Source organism: Molothrus aeneus, chromosome 7 (genome assembly GCF_037042795.1).
Source record: "Molothrus aeneus isolate 106 chromosome 7, BPBGC_Maene_1.0, whole genome shotgun sequence".
Taxonomy (NCBI): Eukaryota; Metazoa; Chordata; class Aves; order Passeriformes; family Icteridae; genus Molothrus; species Molothrus aeneus.
The window spans coordinates 11870228-11886514 of NC_089652.1; the positions used below are offsets into that span (position 1 = coordinate 11870228).

Consider the following 16287-nt stretch of genomic DNA (forward strand, 5'->3'; position numbering starts at 1 on the left):
ATCTTAAACTTGCAAAGGGATTGTTTTTTAGCTCTGAGAAACCTTCAGGTTGCTACTAAAAGATGGCTGTGTGTAAATGTTTTTTCTGCAAGTGAGGCCAAAATTTTTTATCAACTTTGAAAATCTTTTCCTGTAGTCCCCTCTACTTCTTTACCCCTCAGTAGAATGAGAATAACAAATGCTTCCTCAGCCTGTAGAGTTGGGATGAGGATTATACTCAGCTCAGATATATGGAGGTAAAGTGCCCTTACAAGTATCTAGAGAAATAGAGTTTTTGTAGACACTGAATACTGGGGCAAGTTCTAGATCAGAATATGAGAAGAGAGTACGCCAATCTGGGATGGGTTTTCAATTTGACTTGCTGTGGTGGGCTCACCCTGGCCAGCAGCCAAGTACCTACACAGTTCCTAACTCACTCCCTGCAGCAGCTCTCCACAGCAGGATGGAGGAGAAAATAGGAAGAATAAAAGACAACTCCTGAGTTGAGTTAAAAAAAACATTTAATAGGTGAAGAAAAGCTCAAGGGCTCAGGATGAAAAACAAGCAGAGCAAGGGAGAGGGCATACCAGGTGATGGCAGACTGATACCCAGCCAGTCTCCAAACAACAGCCAAAAAATTTGCTTGAAAAGAAAAATATCCTTTTGTTCCTTTATCCCAATTTTTATTTATGAACTTGAGGATACATGACATGAAATGTCCCTCTGGTCACTCTGAGTCAGCTGTCCCAGCTGTGTCCCATCCCAGTCTCTTGCCTACCCTCAGCCTGGCTGTGGGGGTGTAGTGGGAAGCAGAGGTGGCCTTGACACTGTGCAAGCACAGCTCAGCAATAGGCAAAACACTGGTGTGTTGTCAGCACTGCTGTAGCCACAGGGCCAGAAGCCAGCACCATGTGGGCTCCTGTGAAGAAAGTTAACTGCATCCCAGTCAGACCCACCACAACCCAAATCATACTACTTTTTTTTACTTTTTAATGTAGTACTGAAAAAGGAATTATCAGAAGAACAAAATCCTATTGTAACATCTTAAGAACAGTGTATTCTTCATTAAAAATGTTTTCTTGTACGTGCAGATGTGAAATTTTCATTAGAATCATGCACACTTCTGAAGCAGTTTTAAAAGACTCTTGAGAGTTTGTTGAAGTTCATTTTTCACTGAAAAGTGTGTAACGAAATTTGTTTCAGGAAATTCAGTAGCTCTTAAGTGCTTGTCTGAATAGTGTTTGCAAATTCAAGCTGACTCTGTCCTGCAAGAACGGTTCTGGAGAAATTTTACCCAATGTGAACATCAGAAATTACATCTGACATTACCAAGGTCAGAAATAGGTAATTCTCTAATTGCCTATAGGTGTGTCTTGTTGCTGTCTGTATAAGTATATAATTATGTGCCTAAAATAATTAATTCTGTGAGTCTTATTTATCATGAGACTGGACCCATAAAATGCTTTCAAAATTGAAACATTAGGAATTAGATTTATGGGTTTATCCTAAGAAGTGGAAAAATTAAAAAATAAAAGATTTGAAGTAGGAATGAAATCTTAGTTCACTTCTGAAAAAAAAAAATCAGTGAATGTGGTCCTGTTCTTCCCTGCAACACCTTTTGGTTATGTATGCTGCTGTCAGTGAAAATCAGATAATTGAGATTAGAGCTCACTGATTACTTTGATCAATATCAAAGTCTGAAACTGAAAGTAAGTTGAGCTTTCACAGATTTTTTAGAGAAAATAATTGAGATTAAAAGAGACTCTGAAGTTCTTGAATTGATTCTTTATTTTTAGGGTATTTGGCTTGCTTTGTTATTGGTGGCACTTCTTTATTCTACTTGTTAATGTGAAGAGAGGTAAGTATTTGTTCCAGGTAGTGAAAAGCATCACAAAGCATACACAAATGGGTAGCAGTGTGACCAGTCTAAATGTCAGAGTTCAAGGCAGCCACCTCCAAACCTCTTAGTAGGTTTGTCAGTCAATGCTGGCATTCCAGGAGAGAGATGACATTATGGGATTTGGTTGATCATGCAGTAAGCACAGTGAAACTTAGACTCCAGTGCCTTCATAAAAAGTTCTGTGCAATTTCTCATGCCTTTTTAACATTGCAGCACTGACTTCAATGAAACTTTCCTTGTATGGTAGAGAAGAGTGAATATATTCATAAAGGTCAGCCCACAGTGAAGACAAAATAGAATTGCCCCCCTCCAGTATCTTTTGAAATAGTTCAGCTGTAAAGATTCATGATTAGAGCAGGTAGTTTTTCTTTGCCAGTGATAACTTCCATTTTTTGTTCCCTCTGTGGAGCAGGCAGTTGGAGCAGGTCAGAAGAATTATGGACATCTTTGTTTTCAATAGTAAAGGAAGAAATGCTCTCTGAGGCCACTAGGATGGAGTGTGTATTCTGCTACAAGGGAGGATCAAGGCAGTAATTTGTGCCCTGTCCAAAAGCGAGGTGTATGTGGGGATAAAGTGGTGAAAGAGTTCTTATATTTTTCTCCAACTGCACAGTTCAGGCAGTTTAAAAAGAGCCAAAGCATTCCCTGTTGCTGTGCTCTGATTGTGAGCAAGGTGGCTAGACTGTCTGACCTTAGTTAATCAGCAGAACCCATGGAAAAATAGTGATAGAGAAAGTTCAGGTCTTGGCAAGTGTGTCAGTGTTACTGGCAAGTAAATTTCATGTTTAAGGAAGACAGCCAATGGAGCTGAATCTCATCCTGTGTAAATTGTGTCTCATACATGAGTCTTTCTTTTTTTTCCTCCATTATTGGAAAGTCCAAATATTGAGCAACTATAAATCCAGCTCTCTTCAGCCAAAGTCCTTGGTTCTGTGGATGCCAGTGACAGAGCTCTGTTAACCACAGAATCCAGTCACAGCGCATGTCTGCTGCCTGCAGAGCCAGCCCTGCTTGTTTTCGTGTGTGGCTAAATTGGAGATGTGAATTTGTGGCAGCTCTGACTGTGTTTTTGTCTACAGTAAGAAATCTGTATCAGTGACTGCCAGGACTGCTCATTATGAATGAAGATGATAACTTTGTGAATGACTTCATGAAAATACAGTCAGACAATTTGTAAAGTACTAGCTGTTCAGGAGTCACCTCTGCCTTTACTTGGTGAGGCTTTACAATAATGAAGGAGAGGCATGACTGATACAGTGCTTTACTTGATATTAAATGCTGTGATCAGCTCTTCTGTGTCTGCACAAGCCACAGTAACTTCCTGCTTTGTTAAACGCAACATTGCTTATCTCAAGTTTTGCTGTGATTTGGGCTTTTTGGGAAAGGATAGCTGGCTAACAGGGATTTCACTTAGCTGTTGGGGAACCCTTGCTTAGCTGGTTGTTCGAGAAATGTTTTGGCTATGCTGAAGTAGCTTCACCAAACCCCAACAAAACCCATTTGATTGGGAAATTCCTAGCTAGCTCAGTTTATTGTCTGGCAGCTCTTACTGCTGACGGGATGATTAGAGCAAGTTGAGGTACTGGGTGTTTGACTTGCTGAGACTTTGGCTTGCTCAGTGTGGTAACTCTGTTAACCAGCACTGAGTTTTTGATAGCGCCTACGTGCAATATATAAGAGCTTGCAGTGCTGCTGTAATTAACAGCAATGAGAAGAGAGACTTAGCAGTTAAAGCAGTTTTGAGATTCCCATACAAAACATGCTTTTTTGTGTGCTTGTGGTGGATTGACCCTGGCTGGATACCAGGTGCCCACCAAAGCCTCTCTGTCCCTCCTCTCCTCAGCTGGGTAGGAGAGAGAAAACATAACAAAAGACTCGTGAGTCAGGAGGACAGGGACAGATCACTCAGCCATTACCATCACAGGCAAAACAGACTAGACTTGGATAAATTAGCTTAATTTGTTACCAGTCAATAAAAGTAAGATAATGAGAAAAAAAACCCTAAATCTTAAAACCTTCTCCCCAGCCCTCCCTCCTTCTCAGGTTTAACTTTGGTCAGTTCATTACACATTGCATCTGCTGATCCTTCCTCCTCAGGGGAAGGATTCCCCACACTCTTCCCTTGCTCTAGTGTGGGGTCCCTGCCAGGAAACATAGCCCTATGTGAAGTTCTCTGACAGGGGGCTTCTCATGAGCTACAGTTCTTCACAAACTGCACCAGTGTGGATTCTGTACTGCTCCAGCAAGGGTCCCTTCCCATGGGGTGCAGTCCTTCAGGCACAGCCTGCTCCAGCATGAGCCCCCTGTGGCATCACAGGTGCTACCAGCAAACTTGCTCTGGCATGGGCTTCTCTTTCCAAGGGTCCACAGGCCAGGAGCTTGTTCCAGTGAGGGCTTCCCACAGGGATACAGCCTCCCTCAGGCTGTAACTTGCTCTGGTGTGATGTCCTTCACAGTCTGCAAGTGGATCTCTGCATCCCTGTGGGCCCCCATGGGTTACAGGGGCACAGATGCCTCACCGTGGGCTGCACCATGGGCTGCAGGGGAATCTTTGCTCTGGTGCCTGCAGAACCTCCTGCCTCTCCTTCTCTACTGATCTTGTGTCTGCAGAGCTGTTCATTTCACATATTCTTTCTTAGTCCTCCCTCCACCTGCAATTGCTGCTGCACAGTTTTTTTCCCCCCACCCTTTTAAACTGTTATTCCAGAGGCACTGCCATGGTTGCTGGTGGGATTGACCTTGGCCAGTGGCAGCTGCATCTTGAAGCTGACTGGCATTGACTCTATCGGACACGAGGGAAACTTCTGGCAGTTTCTCACAGAAGCCAAGCCTATAACCCCTCCACTATCAAGACATTGTCACACAAACCCAATCCAGTATCTGAAACCTGCTGGTATCCATGTTTGCCCAAGTAAAGTGGGTTTGGCATCCTTCAGCACACTGAGAGTTAGTATTTTATCTTATCCTCCAAAGCTGTGTTAAAGGTTCATCTTGAGAAATTCTGGACAGATGCAAAGTAAAGGTTTGTCCACAGATTTTATCATTTCATGGATTCTGGCATGCCAAAGATGGATCACTTACAGTGAATAGGCACAAACAAATGAGCTGAAAGATGCTCTAGAATGTGTGTCAGTGTAAGTGAGCTTACCTGTCTTTGAGAAAAATACCTTACAATAATACATACTTTTATTTTCTTGAAAATTTTCCTCAATAAAGTATCTTCTTTTTATTCTGTTGATAAAATTACTCCATTTACTGTCCATATGTTGCAGCTAGTTAGCTTTATTTCTGGGTTGTCCTTTCCAAGTTAAAAAACCTATAATTTAAAAAAAAAATCCAAAATCTTAATATACCTGTCTAAACAGGGACCTCAGTTCATGCATGTGAGCAACACTTCATATGCTGTTGACCATCAGAAACAGAAAAGTGTTTTGAGATTGTCCCCTGACTATTGGGGAGGGTATGGAAGGGGGGATTGGTTAAGGCACTTTTGCATATTTTTGGCACTATGCAGTCTGCATTGATTGACTGTAATTTTACAATTAATGTTGATGTTGCTAGGTAGTGCGGGTTTCAGTTGAAAAAATTGATGGGTTTCCTTTGGGTTTTACCTCTAAAAAGTGCAGTTCAAAGTCCAGTGAATGCTCTAATAGCTGCTTATTCATGTGTAATAGCAATTACGTTGAAGGACTGTATGAAACAATAAGCAATTATTGGTTAACTTATTTATATGCTTTTGTTGTTGTTTCCAGGAGTACTTTTTGTTAACATTAGAAAATCAATGATTTTCCTCAGCAGTAGGAAGGTGGGGGAGGAGAAGGAAGACTTATGTGTTGTAAATCTGAGAATATCAAAATGTCGGTGGTGAAAACTGTAGTGTCTGACTCTACAGGTACTGTTAATATGGGAGTAATGCTGGGCCTGTGTCTGTTCATTGTGGATATATATCAGGTGATTTTACTAGAAACTTGTAAACATTTGTTAGAGCTTTTATGTACATATATTTTGTATGTGTACATATGTATATAATATATAATAATTTAAATAATGTTCAAGGAAAAATTTGCATCTTCTTCAAAGGAGCTATATGAGGTGACTTGGTTATAGAAAATGAAAGACTGCATTTAATATCAGTGTTTGGTTTTGGAAGGTTCAGACTGCTTTGCCACATTTAAATCAGGTGTTTACCTTCAAACATATACATAACCTCACTGACTCATAAAGTATGCTTACTTATACTTTGAATATATGTTATTTACCTGAGGTCTCACCACACTAAGGCTTCATCGGGTCTGTCATGCCTCCGGTTGAGCACCTGGCCTTATCAGCACCCTTCAGAAGCCCTTTATTCAGGGAGTGCTTTCAGAACTCTGGTAAAATGCTTCCTTTCCCCAAACTCACTGTAAACTTGCCAATTCATCATGACTGTGGTGCTTCCTGGTGTGCTTGGTCAGGGCAGCTCTGCTGACTTCTCCTTCTCTGTCTGCAGCTGGAGGGGCTCCTGTGGGACCAGCAAGCAGCTGGTTCAAGTCCATGTAGCTCTTTGAATTCAAACGATTATATTTGCTGAGAGCCAGCCTTGCACATCTAACAACAGTAAACTGGTTCTTCAGAGACGTCTGAGCAAGAAAGAAAGGTGATGTGGACTTTGAATACTTAATAGAAAGAAGGCTGAAATCAGAATAGCTCCAGAAATCAGATTATCTTTGAACTTGAGGTTTATTCCAACACTGAAAATTTACTGTACTGTGCCAGCCTGCTGGTAGAAGTTTGAGTCCTTGTGATAATTTATGATGTCCAAAACAAGTGTGAATTGGTGCACTTCCTAACATTCGCTTTTTTACTTCTGCTCTTACTGTTTAGAGCAAACACTGTGATTGAGGCGAGTGGTGCTCCCACTTTCCATCCTTGCCTGTTAGCATTCCCATGCTGTGCTCTTGTAGCAGTCCACATTTGGGCAACCGCAAAAGCAAATGAGCCGGCGCTGTCTCTTGGCACCCCGTTCTGAGCTGAAATAGGAGCCAGCATAAATGGCTTAATAGCTCAAGTCCCTGGCAAGAACAGCTTGGAAGATAATACCTCGTTTGTAAAAAATGAAAGTTAACCTCTTCTGTTGTTTTGCAGGAGGGTCATGCAGATGTAGAATTGGAGTGGATTGGTTTTTGCTATTTAACTGCTCTTTATCTGTATGTTTAGGAAGATATTTTGAGGCATTTGAGGAAGAGCAAGAGGCTAATGTTTATTTTGGCAAGTCTTACTGTGGAAAGTGAGTTTTCTCAGTCTGATTTTTTTTTCCAGAACCCCCATCCCTCCCTCCTGCCTATCAGAGAAAACCATTTACTGACCGTGTAGCTGAATTCATCTATTGTCAATTGGGCTCAGCTCTCCTCGTATGATATACATAGTAAAACCGGGAATTCAGATTATGCTGAATCACAGTGATGCTCTGCAGATGTTCCTTTAGGATGCCAGCCAGCAGAACACAGGCTCTAGGCTTCCAGCAACATTCTCCTGCAGGGTGGGGAGGGTATGGAGCCCCTGCATGCAGTCCCTGAAGTGGTGAGCATAAGAAGCCAGCAAGTGGATATTTTATCCTGAGCAGCCACTGGGTAGTTGTGGTAGCTATGCAGTGGTGCTGGCTTTCCTGCCTTTGGAGCTCTGGAGTGGGGATTGCCTTTGCTGGCTCTTACCTGGTTCTAGGAGGCTCATAGATATGTTTGAGGGAAATAGGAAAAGTATTTAGAGAAAATCTTTTCTTTTAAGAATGGCCTAGGGGTTAAAGTACTCTTCTAGTGTAGCAGCAGGCAGGTTTGGAATAGGCACTAGATCTTCAGTGGGCTAGAGACTTTCTCTTGTCACTGGGCTGCTGAGATGAGTTTTTTCTGTCTCCTCTATTTGAGCTGTTTCATGTTCTTTATATAAACATTTCTAGAACAAGACTCCTCATTTTTTCCAAAATTCCAAAGATATTAATGAGTCGATAATTTCCTACCATGAAATGAAAAATTGTTAGGAGAATTTCTGCCTTATACTATTTCAGCCTTCTGGTATTTTTGTAGCTCACTAGAGCTTCTTAATGTGGATTAGAGTTGGTGTTGCTGAGCATTCCTTTCTCTGGTAGATGGGTGGTATAAATTGGATGGGTCAAAAAGAAGAGCAATAGGAAGTATTGTCACCTCAGTTTATAATTACATGTGCATTTGACCACTCAGACTTTTAGCAGTATATTTGATAGTTGTTCAGGTGACAAAACCAGCTGGATAGGGAGTTCAAACACATGATATGTACATCAATTTAGGTGGAAAAATGTTGGCTTTAGATTACCAACTCTGCTTCACATGGCAAGTTGTGCAATTTTAGAAGGGATCTGGCTTGAAAATAAGTGTTTGGCTCCTAATCAGTATGGAAAGAGGATGGGAGGAATTTTCAGAGGTTGTGCCTAAGTCCCCTGAATGTTCACTAGGAAATAGCTCTTCTATCCTGTAAAATATCCTTTCATGGAAAAGCCTGCTGCTGTGCAACAAGACTCCTTTCCAGCAATTTGATATTTTTTTGAATTTGAATTTATAGGTTTTGTTTAAGAGGTGTACTTCCACATGTGTTTTGGGGAAGTTTTTCAGTGTTTAAAATGTTATTTTTCAAAAACTAATGGTACTTAGTTTATTTTCAAATTTATTTTACTTAAAAGTATGATTATTTCATAAAGCATTTTATGCATTTTTGTATGTCTATGTGCCTGCCTATATATATATATATATATATATATATATATATATGTATGTATGTGTGGGTGTGTGTGTATGTCAGCAGTTACACAGTATTTTCTTTGCACTGGTACCTGTCTGGTGAAACATGGAAACATAGCTGTACACAGGATTTGCATGTGTCCCCTCCTGCAGCTCTGTTCTTCATTCTAGTAAGTTGCTGTAAATAATGCAGAGCTGACCTTTATGTGCTTTTTAAATTGCTCTCCATTGCTCAGATGCAGGATGGCAATAATGACCTTAATATAAACTACTGGTTTGGATCCTTTTCAGCCCAAGCTATATTCTACAGAGGTAGAATTGGTTGTTACACCTCCAGGTCTCTGAGGTGTAACTGGTGCTCACTGTTTGAGGGTGTCAGTCACCTGTTATGAGGGAGCACCAGCTCATGCAGTGACATCAGTCTCTGGGGAAGCCACACTGAAACTTGTGTAAAAGAAGAGCTTCACTTCGACAGGACAGACCCAGCATTCAAAGGCTGTACAGGAAGAGGGTTTGCTTGAAGCCTTGCTTGTAACCAAGGGTGACCGGTAATAGAAAATACAGCCAGAATATTTTGTGATATCAGTATCAAAAGATGTGGTTATGTCACTGAATACTTGTAAACTGTGTGGATGAAATATTAATGGAGTTGGGGGAGATGCCAGTCAGTACCTTTCTTTTGACCCACTCTTATTGTGACCCTGTTAAGGGCTGGAGCATTCCTCTGCAGGATTCTCATATAATGGAGCTGCAACACCAAGTGCAGGGAGGACCTGAGGACCCCTCACACACCACATCTCTGTGAAAACACAAATGCCTGTGCAGCCCACATAAGCAGTGGTCTGGCTTCTCACACACTGGAACTGGGAGAGGGAAGCAAGTCAGCTGACAAGAGGGGAGAAGCACAGGCTCTCCCTGGTTACATGGATGGTACCATCTCTGCTTAGGAAAGGGAGAGCATAACAAGGTCAAAGAGCAATGGGTTTTATCAGAATGAGGTACAGAACTGACTGATGCCTAACCATTTTATTGCAACACTGACTGGACATGACTGTGTGTCCGTGGTACCTGCTTAGAACCATTCCTGCCCTTGGCAGAAATCTGAGGAGGAGAGGAGACAGAATGACACTGATGCAGGTGCTAAGGTCTGTCCTTCCTCACATATCCCCCTTTCACCTTTGTCCCATTTTTATTTTTAGCAGATAGGTCTGTGATCTCTCAGATATGGACTTTATAGTGTTAAGTAGCATAACTGAGTTCCTGATGTGCCACTGCACATTTTCCAAACCTTTACCCCTTACTACCCATTTCCAAGCGAGCAGCCTGCAAAGCTGTAGATCTGAGACATCTGCTTCTTCCTCAGACTGTGTAGTCAGGCATTTCAGAAATCCTCAGGAGGAGGTGATAAACAATGGGGGAGCATAAGCCTCCTTTCTGTAGGAATCCACAGCTACATGTGGAATCAGTGAGATGCTTCATTTCCTGCATCCTGTTTTCAGATCTGCAGCCAATGGGTTTCAGACACAGTGTGGTGACCAGTAGAGAGTCTGGCTGCAGTAGCTGAGCAGGAGGGAGAATGCAGAGGCAAGAGCTGCGTTCTGTGATTGAGACAAGCGTGACCAGGGACAGTAACAGGACTGGACTCTGCAAATGAGGAATATTCTGGAATGTGTGCACTTCCATACATATGTTTATGCAGGCATTTAAAGAAAAGGATTTTGAAGCCCTCAGATGTCATGAAACTTACCTGGGGTGCTTAACTAGTCTGAAGTAGCTAATCTAAAACTTCCAAAAACCAGGAAATACCAAATGATGGTGTGCATAGAAAACTTCTACATGTAGTCATTAGAAAGGTATAAAACAGTACTGGAAAACACCAGTTCTGTATTCATAACATTTTATGTTGTTTTTACTAGGTGTGTTCATTCCTAGTGACACAAAAGGCTAAAAGGAGAGCTGTGAGGATACTTGTTAATGTGTGCTGGGTGCTCCTGACTCTGGTTGTTTATGCATTTAATTATTATGTTTGTCTTAGACATGTGACTACAGCAAATAGAAAATCATACCCATTGCTAATCTCAAGATACTGAAGACAAATGTCTGAATCTTGGTATTTCTTGTAGTTTTATAAACAGTGGCATGCTGATGTTTGCCCATTTGACCTAATTAATTTTTTATTCTATTTAAATAAAATCTGAGTGAAAACCAAAATAATTCCTTTCTGAAATGCTTGAATTTTGGAATCTCACTCTCAGAGTTTTTTTCAGTCTTTCTGGTGCAACAATATTAGCTTCAAACTGCATTAGAAAAATTGTGTTCATCTCAGGCTTCATGTGCAGTTCTCTAGTAGCATTTCTTTATAACAAGAAACAAAGTCAAATGTGCAGCTGAGACCATGTGTCTCTGATTCTGCTGGTTTTGCTTTTACCTAGGGCGTGTGGAAGTCTGCAGGCAAGACAGTGTAATATAATATATATGGATGGATAGGAATCTCATTTGAAAATGAGATGTAATTCTGTAGAGAAGGTAGAAATAGAGAAGATGAAAGCATAGTACAGGCTGCTACAATCTCATTAGATACTGTCATGGTTTAATCCCAGCCAGCAACTAAGCACCACACAGCTGCTCATTCACTGCCTCCCCATGGGAGTGAGCTTTGAGTGGCAGAGCTTTGTATGCTGAGCCTGACATCATATGATATGGAATATCCCTTTGCTCAGCTGTCCCAGCTCTGTCCCTCCCAATTTCTTGTTCCCCTCAGGCTCCTCGCTGCTGGGGTGGGGTGAGAGGCAGAAAAGGTCTTAATGCTGTATAAGAAATGCTGGCAGTATCTACAACACCCCTGTGTTAGAGCTACTGTGAAGAAAATTAACTAAATCCCAGCCAAAACCTGCACAGGTACTTAGCTTTTTTTTTTCTTATTTTTTGAAGTTTCTCTAAAATTGTGATGCCTTTGTTCTGCCCATACCTGTCTAGCTTTTAGGAGCTGGGGGATTTTGACTGAACTATTTGCAAATGAGAAAATGATCTGTAATTAAAAATAGGAAATAATTAAAATTCATATTCTGATGTTGTTCTGCTTCATGAAAAACTTTGAGTGACAAAATTGTAAACTCTAGTTTCTCTTTTAATAGACAAAGCTCACTCAGTGACTGGGATTAGGGAAGCATTGGCAAGGGTCAAATCAGTTAGACCTGGAATTCTTGGTTTGCTGGGGTAGTATTTCCTTATAAAAGGAAACAGTTGCAGTAGGCAGATGAGGAGCTAAGACCTTTTTTGGGGTGTAGGAAAACATTCATCCATAAACCTAGAGATGGGAAATCCTCCCAACACCAGATTATTAGGTGCTGTTTAATGGGGAGTTTTCTGATCCCCCTTGCCAAAGTTGTATTTTCAGATGTCAGAAGTGGTGGAGCAGGTGTCACACACAGTCTCTACTCTGATAGACTTTACTGTGACTGGGTATTTTCACAAATTTTATCTTTCTGGCAACCCTTATGCTTTCATAGACTACTTTTCCTCTCTCTGTATTTGCAAGGAGATTATTTTGTTGTTGTTGTTGTTGTTGGGAGTGGGTAGCATCTGACAGAGTTTTAAAGTGTGAAAATTAAATGTGCCTGGTTTCTGCAGCAGTGGCAAGACACAGAGTTGTTGCTGTGATTCTTTGATGCTTGAGGTGCAGGCAATCCCCCCCATCCATAATGTTGTATAGAATGGAGTGTTTGTCAGTTTTACCTGAGTCTGGCTGGCTGGAAGGTGTCTGTGGGCCAAACACCTCTGATGCTGGTACCAGTGGGAAGGTGGTGGGCATTCTTTGGAAGCTCGGCACAGCAGCAGTGGGGTTTCACTGCTGCTTGGAGACAGAAAGGAAACTTCTGTAAAGGCTGAGCCAGCAGGCACATACCTTAGGCTGTGTCAGGTGAGCTCTGACATGTTTTTCTGCAGTGGTTAAAGGCCGTTTCTGTAACTGTCTGCCTGTAACGTTGCTGCTTACAGTTAAGGTCAGCAGGACAGAGTATGTGCCAGCACCATAGATGCCCTGGTTCAGGTTCATGGTAGCCTAAACTGCATAGACTAATACAAATTGCTTCATTTGGTAGGGAAGAGAAGTAAAACTCTGCCAAAAGTAGTCCAGTCTTCTCTGCAGCATTCCCTTGAATGCTATTGAAATGCTTCATTTTACAAGGCAAGTGAAATGTCTCATTTGGATGTGTGTAACAGCTTTAGAAAAAACACCCTGTCAGTATTTGAGGTCAGGATGTAATGAGAAACTGAGAGTGATCTCCTGCTGCAGGTAATGCATTTGGAAATTTATGTCAGAAATTAATGACCCATTTATATAAGAGATTTTGTAGTTTGTTGGGATTTTTTTCATTATTTCTTTTTCTTGGAAGTTTTTTGGCATGATTTGCAATGACATTTCAGGAGCAAAAATGCAAGCAGATGTGGAGAAAGACAAAGCATGTAAGCTGACATTGTCTGAGAATCTCTCATATACAGTATGTTTTCTGTGTTTTAAATTTAGTACTTCTATTAACTTAATCTTGGCCAGTGCAGAAAATTTTCTGTCAGGGATCTTTCTCCAAAAATTCTTTTGTGTGCATGCTGTTGGTAACATGTAAAATACTGTTCTGCATTGGCTTTAGGTCCCTTTTGGGCTCAGCTGAGGGTCCTATTTTGATGTTCCACAACTTGCACAGAAAGAAGCTTTGCTGAAGAACTGAGGACGAGAATGTAGCAACTCAAACTTAGATCCGAGCCTGGAGATTAAACTTCAGTGGGACTATTTTGTTCATAAAATTATGGATATGCTGTAGTCTTTTGCCACAGAAACTAAGTAATTGTTAAACACTGAGATTAAAATAACACCAGAGAAAAAAATACTAGTTAAGTCAATAAATCAGTTGGTGCTACAGTGAGAAATTTAAATTTGTTAGCTATTAAGTATAGCCATAAAGGATGATGCTTTTAAAAATTAGTGCAGCATTGACATTTTCTTTTTAATGTATCATCTGTATTTTATGTAACAAGCAGTGCTGGACTGAGTTATATAAACGAGCAAGTGTTTTATAAATGTTATTTCAATTATCTGTCCTTGGAGAAGGTGAATGAAAAATAGCTCCAACTCAGTTTTAGCATCTTCATTTTGACAGTTGTAAAATGCATATTAATGAAGTGTGTAAAGTATAGAGAAATGGGTCCATTTGTAAAAGCTCGTGTCCTCTTAGTTCTGTATCTTAAAAGAGAAAGAAAAAAGAGAAAGGAAGAAAGAAGCAGAGTGTATGTTTTGTGTAGCATGCCAGGTCTTTTTGAAATAGCTTGCAGTTGCAAGCTAGCTGAATCAGCACCACATTTATTGGTGGAAGGCTATAATCATAGAAACACCTGCAGTGTACAGCAGAGAAGAGACACATCAAATTCTGGCAAGGTGTTGAATGAAGTTTTTATGTCTGGTTTTAAATCAAGTCAGAGCATTGCTATGAAGAGTAGAATTGGCTAAGTAGTTGGGTTTAGTCAGCAAAATTAATTTAAATTTCAAGAATTTTTTAGCTAGTATCTATCTTTGAAGAAACCTTAGTTGAGAGGCATGAGGCTTTCACAAAGTATCATTATTTGGATTCATTTGCTTCATACAAGATGCAGTTTTAAATTTCGGTACAAAATTGATAGCACATGTTGAAAAAGACCTGAGGATTTAAAGTGACAAAGATCTTTTCCCATTACTTAGTGGTTTTTATAGATTAATAAACTTTGAAGGCCAGAAGAGTTTGTTACTTCCTTTAGTGAGCTTTTTTCTGTGTTGTGTGCTTGGTTCCTCAGGAACAGATTAACTTTTTCTTGTTATTGTTCTGAGGTGCTGGATCAGATTAAGTGTATTTGAATCAGTATGCAAGAGTGCGTTGATCTCAGCATGCAAGAGTGTTAGTTTTCTCTAACATTACAAAATCTGCTCTGTACTGGATACAAGAGCAAACCAGTTGAATTCCTTAACTATTCCTTATCATACGGTTACCCCTTAAACAGAGAATAGGACCCCTCCAGCGTGGGGTTGATATCACTAGATAGAAGCCATGCTTTTATGAGAAGCAGCAAGGGAGGTGAAGATGTAGAGTAACTTTAGAGCTGACTTTTCCAGTCTGCATGGGAAAATTTATCAGCTCTGTCTCATGTTCTTTGCCCCTTTGGCATGAGAAATAGCTGACAGAAAAAGACAAGAAGTACATTAAAAAAAATTGTCTAGAGACTACAGGCTACAAGCATTTCTCAACACCTTTCTTTTGTTATTGGAACACACTAGATATTGGAAATGGAATTGCCCTGAACTTACCTTCTGAGTGATCTTCCTGCCTGCTCTGTCCAGATGTTTTTAATTCTGCTTCTAGCCTTTGGGTGGGCTTGACAAAGAAACTAATTTGAGCTCTTTCATTCTCCATGTAAGGAGGGGCAGGAAAAGCAGCCATCCGCTCTGAGATACCAGCAGACAGTAACAGTGTCTGCTTCTCAGGGACACAGTGGTATCTGAGTTCTGATAGAGCTTCTCTTCATAGTATAGTAAGATGGAGATGGCACGAGCAGCCTTACTTATTTCAAGCATGTCTTTTTAATAGCTGGCAATGGAAATGGTTACTTTAGTCCCTTGGCTCTTCATCAGACCAAAACTCAAATGAACTTCTTTTTCTTCTTCCTGTTATCTCTTCTCCATATGCTTCCTCAACTCTCATCTCTTTAGTTAGAAAATGGGTGCATACAGAAATTAATTATAAGATTTAAAAGTTGTCAGTGAATACTGCAAGAGACGTGCTTAATTTCTGCAATTTGAACTCTACTAAACTTCTGTGTTTCAAAGAAGAAGTTGAGGGAGCATTGTTTAAGGGCATTAAAAGATATTTAGAAGAATTTTTGGAACACTTATCAGTCCACATAGCAAGTGCTCAAATGGGGAAAAGGAGCTCTTCCAACTTTAAAACTTAAAATGAACTTAAGGGTTTGTTCTCATATATCCGTACCTTTTTATCAGTGTACAATAGAGTTAAAGAGAGAGACCAAACCAAGCTTGTATTTCATTTGACTTAGTCTTTGCTGTAATTCTTGGTGTGTGATTTAATTTTAAAATGTGAAGATTCAGCTTTGTTCCTTAGTGAAATTTAAGGCAGTTGGTTTTGATGGAAGCAAGAATAGGCAACGGGATTCCTTTCCCTGTGTTTAACTCTTCATCATGTGGTAGAGTCTCTCTCAATTACCCAGCCACATAACTGGAAATAGAAAGCATATTGCAGGATTTCTTAATCATATGCAAATTCCATTCATGTTCCCAAGTTTTCAGAGAAGACTTAGAGATTTAAATCTACAGACCCTGTTAGTTTCAGTAGGAGCTGTGTGACTAAATCTTCTGAATTAGTTATGAATTAAAAACAAACAACAAACAGCCATGCAGCACTTGTCAGCCCTACCTCCTGGCACATTTAGCTGCCTTTTAGGACTGCATTAATTGATAAATTCTTTTGGCAAAAATTGAGGATGCTGGTGAATGAGAAAACAGAACTGTTGAGTTCATCTAAGGTACTCCTGCTCTTTATAGCCTCAGAACAGGGTATGGGAGACATGGCTGGGAGAAGTGTGATATGCCTTTTATCCAGAGTCATAGCTATAAGGCATTTTTAA

The 16287-nt window shown here is 40.4% G+C and overlaps 1 protein-coding gene across 2 annotated transcripts in view; it reads left to right on the plus strand.

Annotated features, from left to right (window-relative positions):
* The window catches only part of SPATS2L (spermatogenesis associated serine rich 2 like), a 76107-nt gene that overhangs the window by 19768 nt on the left and 40052 nt on the right, over positions 1–16287 (plus strand). The gene's annotated exons all lie outside the window — the stretch shown is intronic.